This window comes from Sus scrofa, chromosome 7, assembly GCF_000003025.6.
Source record: "Sus scrofa isolate TJ Tabasco breed Duroc chromosome 7, Sscrofa11.1, whole genome shotgun sequence".
Classification (NCBI taxonomy): Eukaryota; Metazoa; Chordata; class Mammalia; order Artiodactyla; family Suidae; genus Sus; species Sus scrofa.
Window position 1 is genome coordinate 46,137,790 of NC_010449.5, and position 16,544 is coordinate 46,154,333.

General features: G+C 44.5%; 1 long non-coding RNA gene across 2 annotated transcripts; it reads right to left on the minus strand.

Moving 5' to 3' along the window:
* On the minus strand, nucleotides 723-15,899 carry LOC106504432. Of its 2 annotated transcripts, none has more exons than XR_002345758.1 (5): nucleotides 15,550-15,899; nucleotides 9,692-9,836; nucleotides 6,557-6,690; nucleotides 4,202-4,356; nucleotides 723-951 (listed from the first exon to the last, which is right to left on the minus strand). It is a non-coding gene; the product is annotated as an uncharacterized LOC106504432 (long non-coding RNA). The 2 variants fall into 2 exon arrangements; XR_001297884.2 differs by having other exon boundaries at nucleotides 6,557-6,695.

Below are 16,544 nucleotides of genomic sequence, written 5' to 3' on the forward strand. Positions count from 1 at the left end.
CGTTAAAAATGGAATACTGTGTAATAATATGTGAAAAGAGTGCTTTGTGATATAATGTTAAATTTAAAAGTAGGAAAGAGGAGTTCCCGTTGTGGCTCAGTGGTAACAAACCTGACTGGTATCCATGAGGATTCAGGTTTGATCCCTGGCCTCACTTAGTGGGTTAAGGACCCGGTGTTGCTGTGGCTGTGATGAGCTTTGGTGTAGGTCACAGAGGTGGCTTTGATCTGGTGTTGCTGTGTCTGTGGTGTAGGCTGGCAGCTGCAGCACTGATTCAACCCCTAGCCTGGGAACTTCCATATGCCTCAGGTGCAGCCCTAAAAAGACAAAAAATACATGAAATAAAATAAAAATAACAAATAAACACAAAAGTATATGTACACAGGAGTTCCCGTCATGGCGCAGTGGTTAACGAATCTGACTAGGAACCATGAGGTTGCGGGTTCGATCCCTGGCTTTGCTCAGTGGGGTAAGCATTGCCGTGAGCTGTGGTGTAGGTCACAGATGCGGCTCAGATCCCCCGTTGCTGTGGCTCTGACATAGGCCGGTGGCTACAGCTCCGATTGGACTGCTAGCCTGGGAACCTCCATATGCCACGGAAGTGGCCCTAGAAAAGGCAAAAAGCAAAAAAAAAAATATATATATATATATGTATATATATATATATATACATATATATATGTACACAAAAGTAACAACAATAACCATACACACACAATGGAGAGAGAGTGAAAGAGATGGAAATTTGAATTCAGTAGGTTTTTCTACCGCTTGATACCTCAGGATCAGCATCTGAGGGGGACCAATGGCAGCAGGAGGGGGTGCAGGGGAGGTTGGACTGCATGGAATCCAGGAGGAGCTCTGAAGCTGGGCCGGCCCAGGGAAGCAGGAATGGCTTTGGGTAAGGCAGCTCCCTCCAGCCTGGTGGGCATCAGTCTTTGGAGCCAACTTCTAAAAGAAAAGTTAATGGGAAAAACCAGTCTTTTTAGCGCTGCCACTAGTCTTGAGACCCCACCTAGGAGTCAGTTATCTCTGTCTTCTACTACCCGTGGTGGAGTCCCCTCCCCCTCGGCTAGCACTTCTGCTGGTCTTCAGTGGCTTTCCTAAGTGGGATGACGAGCCCCTAGTCACCTTGCCCTTCTCAGGCTAAGGCTGCTACAGGGAGAACCAAGGTGATTGGGGTCAAATATAGTCTCCCATGCCTCCCTTATATAACAACAGGCCAACCTCCTGCAGACAATTAGGCTAAATTATCCGTTCAAGCAGGTGACTCTTTCCAAGCCTTCTGATTTCTTGGCATGAGGAAGCTGAAGTGACTGGACAGCAGACAAAACTTGAATGGGATTCCTGCTGTGCACCCTAGTGGAACATCCTCTTCCTGGGAGCCAAGATCTCTAATACTGAGCCCAGCGTTGCAGGAACAGGAGCAAAAATTCTCCCAGTGGGTCTCTGGGAGTGGGAGGAGGCAGAGCCACTCCTTGGTTCTCAGATCTGTGTGTTCTAACTGATAGGGACATGGCACCATATCACGGTGGGTGATTTTGGGAATATACTGTAAGGTACAGCCTCTCAGCTAGCCTCTCAGTTGCGTCTCAACAAGCCATCCCATTGCTCTGTGTGGCACAGTTCAGGACAGGGCCATGGATCCATCATGTACCCACTACCATGCCCTGTTTGCTACAAAGTGTGTCTCTTATTCGAATGTGATCTTTTGTAGGATCTCCTCTTTGTAGATCAAACACTCCATAAGCCCTTGGATGATGGTTACTGAGGCCTATAAAAAAATTAATAAGCAGAAACTTCCATGAAGTAGAGTTAGGAGACCAGAAGGGGGAGCTCCTATGCTCTGCCATGATAGCAGAGCCCAATAGGAAGAAGAAAGACTCCTTTTCTCAGCCAATGAAAAGCCTCGGACTCTGTTCAGTACAGCCCTTCTGATGTCCTTTCCCCTTTATAAAAGCAGTCTCCTTCCCTTTCTGTGCTTGCACCTGGCTCACCATGCCCGCGGACCCCAAACTGCAGTTCTCTGCTGATCCTGAATCAACACACCTTTGCTAGAGAAATATCAGCATTCTATTTGTTTCAGGCCAACAGACCCTATAAATAGGAAAGACTAACTGAGAGCTGGAATATTTGTTGATTCCAGTCAAGATGAATTGTCCCTTCTAGAGTAGAAGTTTAGTGAAGTTAATTTCCCACTAAATGGCTGATGGGTCTTCTCCAAGAGATGTATTAGAGACATAGAGCTGGTCCCTCTCCTGGCAGGTTAGAAAATGTTGGTAGCAGCTGAATCTAGAACAGGCTTGCCAAGTGGGAGCTGGTGCTGTTGAGCCCATGTATACCTTCCATCCCTGCCACCATGGCGCTTTTGTTGTGCCAACAGTGAGGCCCAACACAGAGGTTTGCTGATGTCACCTGGGTGAGTCATTCTGTCTACTTAATGCTTAGTGTCTTCTGTAGTTTAGTCAAGAGTTCTGGGTGTGAAACTGACTCAGATATGGAAACAACGCGAGTGATCTTGAGGGTTTTTTTTGTCTTTTGTCTTTTTAGCGCCGCACCTGCGGCATATGGAGGTTTCCAGGCTAGGGGTCCAGTTGGAGCTGTAGCTGCTGTCTACACCACAGCCACAGTGAAACAAGATCTGAGCCCCGTCTGCGACCTACACCACAGCTCACAGCAAAGCCGGATCCTTAACCCACTGAGCGAGGCCAGGGAGTGAACCTGCAACCTCATGGTTCCTAGTCGGATTTGTTTCGGCTACACTACGACAGGAACTCCGTCCTTGATTATTTTGATGGAGTAGATTGAACAGTGCTTTTGTTGCTGCCCATCTGTCTTGCCCATAAGGAGGCTCTGTTTTATTAACTATCTCCACAGCTTTCTGTGGGTCATACCCTTTTTTGCTGCCTCTCCAGCCTTCCCTCTCACTGCAACAACTGAACCCACTTTGCTTCTAATGGTCAAAGCACTGCCATGACCTCTAATTTACTGTCATTCCCATCAAGGAGCCCAGTTCTGTAATGACATCTCTTACCATGAGCTATAAAGGAGAGCCACCAGTACTTTTCTGACTGAATCTGAGATCCCTCTTACCAGATCCTGCCTTGCTGCTTTGGCAAAAGGAGTTTCATATGGAAAACAGGCATCTGGTTCAGTATCCAGCCTCGTCTAATAAATCCACTGAAGCATGCCCCTTTTTATGAGACATTTGGTTCCTTTTTTCCAATGTCTGAGAGAGAAGTTCCAGCATTTATTACTCACTGAGTGTGGGCATTAGTTCCTCTAAGTGTCAGAGAGCCATCTTAGCAGTGTGTGCTGGGATCCTTGCCAGGGTCTAATAATCCTATTGGCCAAGAGATGCTCCGGTATCTATTAACACTCTGTTGGCCAACTTGATGGTCTGCTCCCCCTTGGTTCCTCTTAGCTCTGCTGGTAAGAACTCTACTGGTCCCTCAGCTGCTCCTTCAAGGAACAATGACTTTCCTCCTTAGCAGACCCAGTATATCCCTGACAGCATTTGTTTTGACTTTATGGGTTATGTTATTGGCTATAATAGGTTCATATAGGTCTAGTGTCAGCAAAGAAAATGGTAGCAGATCCTGATCAGGGGCAACAGCATGAGTCCTGTAAGACAGAGACCTCCAAACATCATTCCTGAGTGAGTGATGAGCATGAGCCTTTGACAGGGAGGAGTGGACCCCTTCTGAAGGCCGAGAGGCTTCAGGGAATATGCAAATTGAAGACTTTCATTGCATCAACCCCAATACCCACACCCCAAGTATCAGTGTTTTAGTCTTTCCCAACTAGAGTTTGAATTTAGGTATAGTAGACCTGCCAAGGGGAATTCAGTCTTTTCTGACACCTACTACTTTTAAGCCTGATCTTCAGCTCTGTCTGCCCTTCAGCCACAGGAAATGTGAGTCCCATTGTACCCCACCAAGGAGGACCTCTGCCTTTTATGTTTAGCCTTTAATCACTGATTCATTACCCTCAGCCTTTCCTTGTCTTTCTTCAGAATTTCCTTTGCCCCCAGCAACAGCCATCCAATACCATTATCCTTATAATTATTAATTCCCTCATGCTTCTCAAATGCTGGTTCCATTGTCCCAGCCAAAGCATGCCCTTTTAAAGGCATGCCCTCCCGGAAACTGTCATCAGTGTCTGCGTGCCTGGCTTTATCCCCACTCTGCCATCCACTCACCATATGCTCCTTATTTCCAGCCAGCTGGTGGGTGACCCAGCTTTAGCATCTGCTTTCTCGTGCCACTCTTGCCACCAACCATCACATGCTAGGTTTCCTAGGAGGCAGACCGCAGTGGAGGTCAGGTTTCTTGGAGGGTGCTCTTGAATCAACATCTGTAGGGGTGTGAAGGAGCAAGCTTGAGCAGAGAAGGAAGTCTGACTGTGAGGCTGTCATTGCAGAGGCCACAGCAGATTCCATGGGGGTCCTGACAGCGTTGTCCTCAAATTGGGAATGTGGACCAGGCTTTGGACATGGACTGACCCTGGGGAGAAAACAGGATGAAGCTGCTCCCTTCAACAGGGAATAATCACTGGGAGGGGGGGCTTTGATATGATCTACCAGCCCACCCCCCAATCCCCTCCAGCAGCTGAGGAAAGGCAGGCCTGAAAGGAGGGGCTGGATTTGGACACCACACGGCAGTATCCACTACAACAAAATTTTAATTTGTCATAATTGTTTTCTTACTTTTTTTTTAAATGAAAGTATAGGTGATTTATAATGATTACAATTTCTGCTATACAGCACAGTGATTTACTTATACATATATACATTCCTTTTAATATTTTTTCCATTATGATTTATCTCAGGATATTGAATATAGTTCCCTGTGCTTTACAGTAGGACCTGGTTGTTATAATTGCGTTTTAGTAGTAAAAGAAATTGGAGTTCCCGTCGTGGTGCGGAAGAAACGAATCCAACTAGGAACCATGCGGTTTCAGGTTTGATCCCTGGCCTTGCTCAGTGGGTTAAGGATCTGGCATTGCCGTGAGCTGTGGTATAGGTTGCAGATGTGGCTTGGATCTGGTGTTGCTGTGGTCTGGTGCAGGCCAGCAGTAACAGCTCCAATTAGACCCCTAGCCTGGGAACCTCAATATGCCACGGGTGCAGCCCTAGAAAAGACAAAAAGGCAAAAAAAAGAAATAAACTCATTAAAATAAAAAAATGTTGGAGTTCCCGTCGTGGCGCAGTGGTTAACGAATCCGACTAGGAACCATGAGGTTGCGGGTTCGGTCCCTGCCCTTGCTCAGTGGGTTAATGATCCGGCGTTGCCGTGAGCTGTGGTGTAGGTTGCAGACGCGGCTCGGGTCCCGCGTTGCTGTGGCTCTGGCGTAGGCCGGTGGCTACAGCTCCGATTGGACCCCTAGCCTGGGAACCTCCATATGCCGCGGGAGCAGCCCAAGAGATAGCAACAACAACAACAACAACAACAAACAACAACAACAAAAGACAAAAAAAAAAAAAAATGTTGGAGTTATTGTTGTGGTGCCGTGGAAACAAATCCAACTAGTATCCATGAGGATGCAGGTTTGATCCCTGGCCTTGCCCATTGGGTCCAGGATTTGGTGTTGCCATGAGCCGTGGTGTAGGTCACAGATGAAGCTTGGATCCTGTGGCTATGGTGTAGGCCAGAAGCTGTAGCTCTGATTCCACCCCAAGGCTGGGAACCTACACATGCCGCAGGTACGGTCCTACAAAGACAAAAAAAAAAAAAAAAAAAAAAAAAAAAATTGCTTAGGAAAAAATGGTGACATCTTTTGTCCAGATAATTCATGGTTTGTCCTGGGAAAATTTCCAACCTGAAGACTGGTCCAAGCCTCCCACAAAACAAATAGAAACTTGGGTGTGTCTTGGCCAGTGAAACCGAGATGGGGATCAATTAGCCTGGCATGACTCACCTGCCCTCAGCCTACCCAAGGCAGACCCAAAGCAGGTACATTGGGTGTGGACGCTGGTCTGCTCCATAGCCGGACAAGCAGGCAAACCTGTGTGACCTGAGCAAACACATGGAGGCCTGAGAGTTTCTGCTTAGAGGCCTTGTGGCACCCACACTAAAAAGAAGCATAAATCTGATGCCCTAAGCCTTAAAAAGTTATTTATGTCTTTATTGAAGCCTGGTGAAAATGTGCAAGAACATTTGATCACACTTCCTTAAACAATCACACTTCCGGAGTTCCCGTCATGGCTCAGTGGTTAACGAATCCGACTAGGAACCATGAGGTTGGGGGTTCGATCCCTGGCCCTGCTCAGTGGGTTAGCGATCCGGCATTGCCATGAGGTTTGGTGTAGGTCACAGACGCAGCTCGGATCCCGAGTTGCTGTGGCTCTGGCGTAGGCCAGCAGCTGCAGCTCCAGTTGGACCCCTAGCCTGGGAACCTCCATATGCCGCGAGAGCGGCCCTAGAAAAAGGCAAAACGACCAAAAAAGAAAAAAAAAAAAAATTACTGTTCCTAAAAATCCTATTTCAACAGCTCTGTCAACAAAAAAATTAATTCATAGTCAATCTAAGAAATGGAAAACTTTATTTGAGCTCACCTGAGGATTTAACCTTAAAGACCATCTCTCAGAGCGCTCTGGGGACTGTCCCAAAGAGGTACAGGGAGGCCAGGGTAGCTGTGATTGTGGAGAAGGGGATATATGCAGCGGGCATACATCTTTGTAGAAGGTTACTGCTCTTGGAGAAGAACAAATATCTTAGTTAATGGTTTCAGTGCTTTTCCAAGACAGGAAAATGCAAGACACTGGATTCATAAAATTTTCTCCTGGAAAATATCTAACTACCCAAGGGCTCAGTTCTGTCAGTTTTCCCCCAACACAAAATGCCTCGTCCTGATCTTTGTCCTGAATTCCTTGCAGGGTGGCCTGCTTAGGTCAGCAACTACAGTGCATACATCCTTGTAGAAGTGGATGGTGGGCCGTCTTTAAAAAAAATAATAATAACTATTCTTTGTTTTACAATCCCCTCCTTTTCAGTCTTAATTTCAACAAAGTTTGGGAGGCATTTTTTGGCCACTTTGTCCCATAGTGCTAGGAATGCTCATTCCCAGGTCAGGTGAGGGTTTCTTTGACAGGTCAATCAGTGTGCTATAGCTGGACTAGGCCCTGTTAACAGTAGCCTAGGGAGTTCCCGTCGTGGCGCAGTGGTTAACGAATCTGACTAGGAACCATGAGGTTGCGGGTTCGGTCCCTGGCCTTGCTCAGTGGGTTAACGATCCGGCGTTGCCATGAACTGTGGTGTAGGTTGCAGACGCGGCTCGGATCTCGCGTTGCTGTGGCTCTGGCGTTGGCCGGTGGCTACAGCTCCGATTGGACCCCTAGCCTGGGAAGCTCCATATGCCGCGGGAGCGGCCCAAGAAATAGCTAAAAAGACAAAAAAAAAACAAAAACAGTAGCCTAAAACCTCTGGATCGCCCGTCTCACTAGTCTGTTATGGGCTAGGACATATGATTCCCTCTTGTTGCTTCTTCCCATTATCTATAGTTATACTCTTATAATCATTGATCTTATGGAATTGTATCTTTGATCAATCAATTCAAGTCATCTAACCATCATTAATTTTATCAGAGGGTTACTCACACATATGGAAATACAAGAAATGATAATCTTGCAAAATAGGCAGAATACAAATAATATAGCTAGTAACACCAATAAGGTCACAAGTAAGAATTTAAGGGAAGAGCTTCCATTAGGTGTGGCCCAGTATCTCCCCAGGTCATCTGAACTGTCTGTTCTTCATCCATCGCTATCTTTAAGGGTAATGATATATCAGCATTGTACACACAGCTCAACAAAGATGTCTGTAGGTACCAGGTGAGTGCTGGGTCATTGTGACCCCTTAGGGACTGATGAAGGAATGTTATCTTCTAAGGAGGTATGGGGCTGTCAGAAGAACAATTGAACTTTATGGCTGAGCAGATATTTCTGCCACTGGGGAGTCTGGCTAAATGCATAATGCAGTTACAGAATGCACAGTAGAGGGGAGGGAGGAGGCCAAAGGGCAGAGAAAAAGGTTTTATTTATTTATTTATTGTTTTTTTGTTAGGGCCGCACTGGTCGCATGTGGAAGTTCCCAGGCTAGGGGTTGAATTGGAGCTGCAGCTGCCAGCCTACACACCACAGCCATAGCACCACAGGATCCGAGCCATGTCTGTGACGTACACCAAAGCTCACAGCAATGCCAGATCATTAACCCACTGAGTGAGGCCAGGGATGGAACCTGCATCCTCATGGACACTAGTCAGGTTTGTTACTGCTGAGCCATGACGGGAACTCCAAAAGGTTGTATTTAAATTTTCCTATCTTGCCTTAAAATACAAATTTTCATTTCATCAGCTCATTCCTAGGTTTTGTTCATCCAAAGTGTTGCTTTCCAACTTATAAAACTCAACAGCAAAAAAGCCAAAAACACAGTGGAAAAATGGGCAAAAGGCCTGAATAGACATTTCTCCAAGGAAGACATACAGATGGCCAACAAGAATTTGAAACAATGCTCAACATCACTGATTATTAGAGAAATGCAAATCAAAACTACCATGAGATACAACCTCACACCAGTCAGAATGGCCGTCATTAATAAGTCTGCAAATAGCAAGTGCTGGAGGGGTTGTGGAGAAAAGGGAACCCTCCTGCACTGTTGGTGGGAATGTAAGCTGGTATAGCCACTACGGAGAACAGTATGGAGGTACCTTAGAAACTATACATAGAACTACCATATGATCCAGCAATCCCACTCCTGGACAAAACTTTCCTTAAAAAAGACACATGCACCCACATGTTCATTGCAGCACTATTCACAATAGCCAAAACATGGAAACAACCCAAATACCCATCAACAGATGATTGGATTAGGAAGATGTGGTATATACACAATAGAATACTACTCAGCCATAAAAAAGAACAAAATAATGCCATTTGCAGCAACATGGATGGAACTAGAGACTCTCATATTGAGTGAAATAAGTCAGAAAGAGAAAGACAAATACCATATGATATCATTCATATCTGGAATCTAATATACAGCACAAAAGAACCTTTCCACAGAAAAGAAAATCATGGACTTGGAGAACAGACTTGTGGTTGCCCTAGGGAGGGGGAGTGAGTGGGAGAGATTGGGAGCTTGGGGTTTACGTGTGGCAAACTATTGCTCTTGGAATGGATATACAATGAGAGCCTTCTCTGTAGCACTGAGAACTGTGTCTAGATACTTACTTCACACCATGACAATGGGAGAAAAAATTATGTATACATGTATGTATAACTGGGTCCCTATGCTGTACAGTGGGAAAAAAATAATAAAAAAAAAGATGGAAACGTCAAAACAAAACAAAGTGTTGCTTTCCAGATTTCTCTTTTCTACTGCTGGCAAACTTCAAAGACCCTTTTCTCCCCCTGTGGACTTAGTCCTTTCTTCCACAAGTATATATGCAAGTCAGTTTTATGTATGTAAATCAATTTAGTCTTTCTCCGCACTTTGTTTGTCTCCTGTCCTCATCACCCTCAACAACACGCAAAGGGCAAACACAGACTGATTAACAAGAGAGGATGGGGTGGCAACTTGGACCATGTCACCCTTGAATTGGCAAATAGGTTGTATTTTTTAACGCCATATTTGATAAGGCACACTTCGCCAGATGTGAAGAACTCAACAATAAATTAAAATGTATGAATCACCCCATCTTTGGCTCTGCCATCTCATTATCCTCATGACTTTGCATCCCCTCCTCAGTCTCTTCATCCTCCATCAAAGTGCTTCCCAGTGTTTTGTCTGCCATCAATCTGGCTGTTCCACGTGTCCTTCCAAAGATGGCTTGTCAACCTGCCCAATGAGAACACACAAATGTGAGGCGCAAGCTTGTGTGTATACACACAAACACAATTTTTAGTCTAATTTCAGTGAGTTCATGGACCCCTGAATAAATCCCAGTTAATAACGATTTAATTACTTTCTTTGCTGAATTTTCAGTTCCTAAAATTCTGACCCCCAAATTTTAGCTAAATTAATAATACACTTAGGGCCCACAACCAAATACGAAATCCATTTTCTTTTGTATATTGGCAAATGAATCACCTTTATAAATTACACAGAGCAATATGAATTGTGTACCAGAGAAGCCAACATTTTTATTCATTCATTCCTTCCTCTTTCAGTTGATTCTTCGACAAACATCTACTTGCTAAGTACTATTTTGGAGTAATACCTTTATATAAGATTAGTCCCCAACTTCAAGAATCAAACCAACAATGGGAAGAAATGATATATAAATTGTGCCAATGAAAAAATTAATCAATAGTCAATCTTTTTTTTTTTTTTTTTTGTCTTTTGTTGTTGTTGCTATTTCTTGGGCCGCTCCCATGGCATATGGAGGTTCCCAGGCTAGGGGTTGAATTGGAGCTGTAGCCACCGGCCTACGCCAGAGCCACAGCAATGCGGGATCCGAGCCGCGTCTGCAACCTACACCACAGCTCACGGCAATGCCGGATCGTTAACCCACTGAGCAAGGGCAGGGACCGAACCCGCAACCTCATGGTTCCTAGTCGGATTCGTTAACCACTGCGCCACGACGGGAACTCCTTTTTTTTTTTTTTTGTCTTTTGTTGTTGTTGTTGTTGTTGAATAGTCAATCTTAAATGAAAAATTATATTCAAAACAACCCGAGGATTGTAACTTGAGAGACGGTCTTTCAGAGAGCTCTGGGGACTCTGCCCCATAGAAGAAAAAGGGAGGCCAGTGTAGCTGGGATTGTGGAGAAGGGGGCATGGGCAATTAGGCACACATCTTGGTGGAAGGTTGCTGCTATTTGCGAGGAACAGATATCTTAGTTAATGATTTTAGTGCTTTTCTAAGTATGGGAAAATGCAAGACACTGGATTCATAACATTTTCTCCTGAAAATGTATAACTACCTGAGGGCCAGTTCTGTCAGATTTCCCACAACATGAAATGCCACATCCTGATCTTTGTCCTAAATTCCTTTCAGCATTGCCTGCATAGGTCAGTGACTACGATGCCAATGACTCGATCCTTGTACAAATGGATGGTGGGCACATTCTTATTTTACAATCCCCTCCTTTTCAGTCTTTTCTCTTTTTCTTTTTTTTTTTTTTCTTTTTTTTTTTTTTTTTTTTTTTTTGCCACACTCACAGCATGGAGAAGTTCCTGGGCCAGGGATCAAACCCAAGGCACAGTTGTAACCTGCACTGCAGTTGTAACCTGCACCCCAACTGCAGCAATGCCGGATTTTTAACCCACTGACCCTCCTTTTCAGTCTTAATTTCAACAAGGTTTGAGAAGCATTTTGTAGCTACCTTTTCTGATGGTAATAGGAATGCACATTCCCAGGTCAGGCGAGGATTTCTTTGATAAGCCACTCAGTGTGCTACTGCTGGACTAGGCCTGTCAAAGGTAGCCACGAGGCTCTGGACCGCCTGTCTCACTAGTCTGTTATGATCCAGGAAATGGTTCCCTCTTGTTGCTTCTTCCCATACCTAGAGTTACATTGTGACAGTCATTGATCTTAAAGAATTGTATCTATTATTATTAATTTTTTTTTTTTGTATTTTTAGGGCTGCACCCGCAATACATGGAGGTTCCCAGGCTAGGGGTCCAATCCTACACCACAGCTCACAGCAACACGGGATCCTTAACCCAGTGATCGAGGCCAGGGATTGAACCCACATCCTCATGGATGCTGGTCGGTTTCAGTTAACTGCAGAGCCACAACAGGAACTCCAAAGAATTGTATCTTTGATCAATCATTTCGAGTCACCTAATCATCATTAATTTTATCACAGGCTCAGCCGCACATATGGTAATTCAAGAAATAATGAGTTTATAAAAATAAGCAGAATACAAGTAATATAACTAGTAACACCAATAAGGTCATAAGTATTTAAAGGAAGAGCTTCCATTAGGTGTGGCCCAGTATCTCCCCAGGTTGTCTGACCTGTCGGTTCTGCATTAATTGCTGTGTTTAAGGGAAAAGATAAACTGCTATTGTAGGTAAAGCTCAGCAAAGATGTCTGTAGGTACAAAGTGAGTGCTGGGTCATTGTGACCCCTTAGGGACTGATGAAGGAATGTTATCTTCTAAGGAGGTACAGGGCTGTCGGAAGAACAATTGAACTTTATGGTTGAGCAGATATTTCTGCCCCTGGGGAGTCTGGCTAATGCACAACGTGGGTACAGAATGCACGGTAGAGGGGAGGGAGGAGGCCAAAGGGCAGAGAAAAAGGTTATGTTTAAATTTTCCTTGTCTTGCCTTAAAATATAAATGTTTATTTCATAATGCATGTACACAGAAACACAATTTCTCATACAATTTCAGTGAGTTTATAAAATAAACTGAATAAACACCCTGAATAAATTGCAGTTAAAGATGACCTGATTACTTTCCTTTTTTTTCTTTTTTCTTTCTTTTTTTTTTAGGGCCATACCCGAGGCATATGGAGGTTCCCAGGCTAATCCCCCCTGATTCCAGGGGTCTAATCGAAGCTGTAACTGCCAGTCTTCACCACAGTCATATCAACATGGGATCCATGCCACGTCTGCAACCTACACCACAGCTCATGGCAACACCGGATCCTTAACCCACTGAGCAAGGCCAGGGATGGAACCCACGTCCTCACAGATACTGCTTGGGTTCATTAACCACTGAGCCTCAATGGGAACTCCTTAATTACTTTCTCTGCCAAACTCTCTGTTCCTAAAATTTTGGTCCCTAAATTTTAGCTAAACTAAAACACACTTGGGTGTCCTCGGTAAAATGCAAGATCTACTCTTTTTGGGTATTGGCAAATGAATCATCCTCATAAACTACATAAAGCATATACGAATTGTGTACCAGAGAAGCCAACATTTTTATTCATTCCTTCCTTCCTCTGTTTGTTAGTCACTCATTCATTTAAAATACATTTGTTTGCTGAGCACTTGCTATTTTAGAGTAACACTTTTATGTAAAATCAATTTCCAACTTCAAGAGTCAAAGCAATTGCAGTTCCTGCTGTGGTACAGCAGGTTAAGGATCGGGGTTGTCCGTGTTGTCTCTGTGACCAAGCTGGCTCGATCCCCAGCCTGGTGCAGTGGGTTAATAAGGATCTGGCATTGCCACAGCTCTGATGTGGGTCACAGCTGCAGCTCAGATTTGATCCCTAGCCTGAGAACTTCCATGTGCTGATGGTGCAGCAAAAAAAAAGGCAGTTAATGGCTATAATTGATATTTACTTGCTTTTTAGGGCCACCCCCATAGCATATGGAGGTTCCTGGGCTAGGGGTCGAATCAGAGCTGTAGCCTCTGGCCTAGCCACAGTGACAGCAACACAGGATCTGAGCCTTATCTTTGACCTATACCACAGCTCCCAGCAATGCCGGATCCTTAACCCACTGAGCAAGGCCAGCAATGGAAACTGCCTCCTCATGGATGCTAGTCACATTCGTTTCCGCTGAACCACAACAGGAACTCTTTTATTTATTTACTTAATCTTTTTTTTTTTTTTTTTTTGCACAAGCCACTACAATGACAGTGCCAGATCCTTAACCCACTGAGCCACAAGGGAACTCCTCTCTTGAGTTTTCAGATGACCAGAGTGGGAGAAAGATGGTCCCTCCAGAAGGAATAGCATTTGCAAAGATCCAGAGTTGGGGAGAAGTAAGGTGTGTGGAAGAGCTTATCACTATTGTGTCTGGGCTGGTGTGGATCATGACTATGGAGGCCATCACAGGAGGTGCAGCGAGGGTCAGTTCACAGAGGTCCTGCTATGCTGGTCTCAGGAAGTTACTCCTTAAGTTCAGTGGGATGTGGAGCCTCTGAAAGCTAGTTAGCAGGGCATGACATCATCAAATTTGCATGTGGTGTGGTGGGGCATGGCGCTATTCACACCTGTTCCTGGAGAGTGCGTCTCTATCACATGCATTTAAACCCAGAAAACAACAGTAATGAATGTAAACTATAAACGGTTTGCTTTTAATATGTTAAAATAGGTACTTGGCTGCACCTTTACACAACAGCAGTCTGTGCTGCTTGCTTTCGAGAGTGTTCTTTTGAATGGCGTTATCACCAGAGCTGTGGGCGAAGCATGCATACCCCACACCCCAGCTTATCAGAGTACCAGCCTGGCACCTGATGGAACCTCTAATACCAGTGGAGATTCAACTATTGTGATTGTTTATCATTTTATAATTTTCCCACTTCATGTTTGGTTTTTCCAGTGAGTATATTTTTAGTTTAAAAGGGATAGAAAATATAAACATGTCTAGAACATCAGTGTTATTAAATGGATACTTTATTTACTCACATATTTATAATATGCTTTTATGAAGATAATGCCCCTTCCTCAATTAGTGCATGGTGTCTTTGTTTTACTTTCCGGCTAAATATGCATCAGAATTTAGGGTAACTCAAGGGAGTAGGTAATGCATACAAATGTCACTTGTTATGGTATATAGCAACAGAAAAAAAAATTAAGTCCAAAAAACACTGGGGTAGTAAAAAGAAGACAAATTTTGACAACAGACAGATCTGGGTTCAAATCCTAATTCTGTTAGTTACCAGATATGTAACTTCAGGTAAGATATTTAACCTCTCTCAAACTTGTTCCCTTTTTGTAAAATGGAACTAACAATAATTTCCCTGCAAGGTTGTTGTGATCAGTGAAAGAACATGTATTCAAAGCCTTGTATAGGTGTTTTAAAAGTGGTGATAAAACCAAAAAAAAAAAAATTTAAAAACCCACAAAACTAAAAATATGTAAGTAGGGAGTTCCCATTGTGGCGCAGTGGTTAACGAACCTGACCAGGAGCCATGAGGTTTCAGGTTCTATCCCTGGCCTTGCTCAGTTGGTTAAGGATCCGGCATTGCTGTGAGCTGTAGTGTAGGTTGCAGACGTGGCTCGGATCCCGCGTTGCTCTGGCTGTGGCATAGGCCAGGGCTACAGCTCCAATTAGACCCCCAGCCTGGGAACCTCCATATGCCAAGGGAGCGGCCCTGGAAGAGGCAAAAAGACAAAAAAAAAAAAAAAAAAAAAAAAAAAAAAAAAGTAAGTAAGGAGTTCCCAGGTGGTGCATCAGGTTAAGGATCTGGCACTTTCATTCCTGTGGCTCAGGGTCACTGCTATGGTGCAGGTTCATCCCTGGCCTGGGACCTTCCACATGCCATGGGTGTGGCAAGGAGGAAAAAAAGGCAAAAGAAATAACTAAAAATAAATACCTAATGACTTTAAAACAACAAACAAAAGAAACAAAACAAATAAGCAAACAAACAAAAAAGCAGTGGTTAATAGTAGAAAGGTCACTGTGAAGGTGACGTGGATGTGGATTCTGAAGCTGGGTTGGTTACCAAGACTAGATGCAGAAGACTCACTAAATCAATACAAGCAGTTTGCACAGAAGGCCTAAACTAAGGCAGCTGAAAAAAGGAAAGAGAATTACTTTTAGAAATATTCAAAACGTGACAGTTACATTAGAGAAAACTTAACTACTCTAACATTCAACACCCAGATCTCTAAGGTATAATATAATGAAGGATGTATTTCTCACCCTGTGTTGGTTCATGTCTTCTGAGCACAGATGCCAGGATGAGATTAGACAAGCCAGAGATTTACAGGAGGAAACACGCCTGTGAAGGGTTAGCAGGAGGATGCCAGGGGAGGCAAGGAGAGCTTTCAGACCACAGTCCAGGTCCGACAGCTGCAGAGGAGAGGGGCAGGGAAGAGGAGTGGGTGGGAAGAGTGCTGGACTTCAATGTAGTTCCAAGAGTCAGCCAGGCCAGTGGAAGATCCATAAGTCAAAATCTGTTGGAGGAATCCTGGGTCTTGCAGCAGTGGCTGTGTCGCTGGCAGGGAGCAGCTCACAGGAAGTGTTGCCTCAGCACAAACACAGTGATAGAATCAGTGGGGCAGAACTGGGGCCATAGTACATCTTGTTCCCCCCTTCAGCAGGAAATCTGAACAGCACGCTTTTGTGACCCCACAGCCCCCACATCACAGTCCAATGCAGATCAGTTGTGGGAGTTTCAGAGCTCCATTGCTTCATTTGGGGACCCAGGCTTCTTACGGGGATGACTCTGCCCTCCTCCAGATTTTTAAAGGTCTCTCCATTCATTTGGTAGATACTGTATGAAAGGCTTCCATGGATTTCACCTGGACTTTGCTCACATTACCTACATTCAGACTACATTGGCCAGGACACAATCACGTGGCCCCACTTAACCTCAGGAAGACTGGAAAACAGACCAACTGCATATGGCCATAACCACTGGCACAAGGCAGATAGGAGACAGAGTGAAGTCCCCAGGCTCTGGCTTGGATTACAGGATAGAAGGTGGTGCCACTCACTGATATGGAAAACACGGGAGGAAGACGCCACCATCAGAGGAAGAGGAGCTCTCTGGTAGCCAGCTGGAGCTCAGGGTTGGAGATGGTGGTTGACGCTATGAATTGACAAGTCTTAGCACCAAAAAGTAAAAGGACAAGAACAGAAGTCTGAGGAACACCAAAATGTAAAGGACTATGTGACTCAAGGTCTATTTCAAT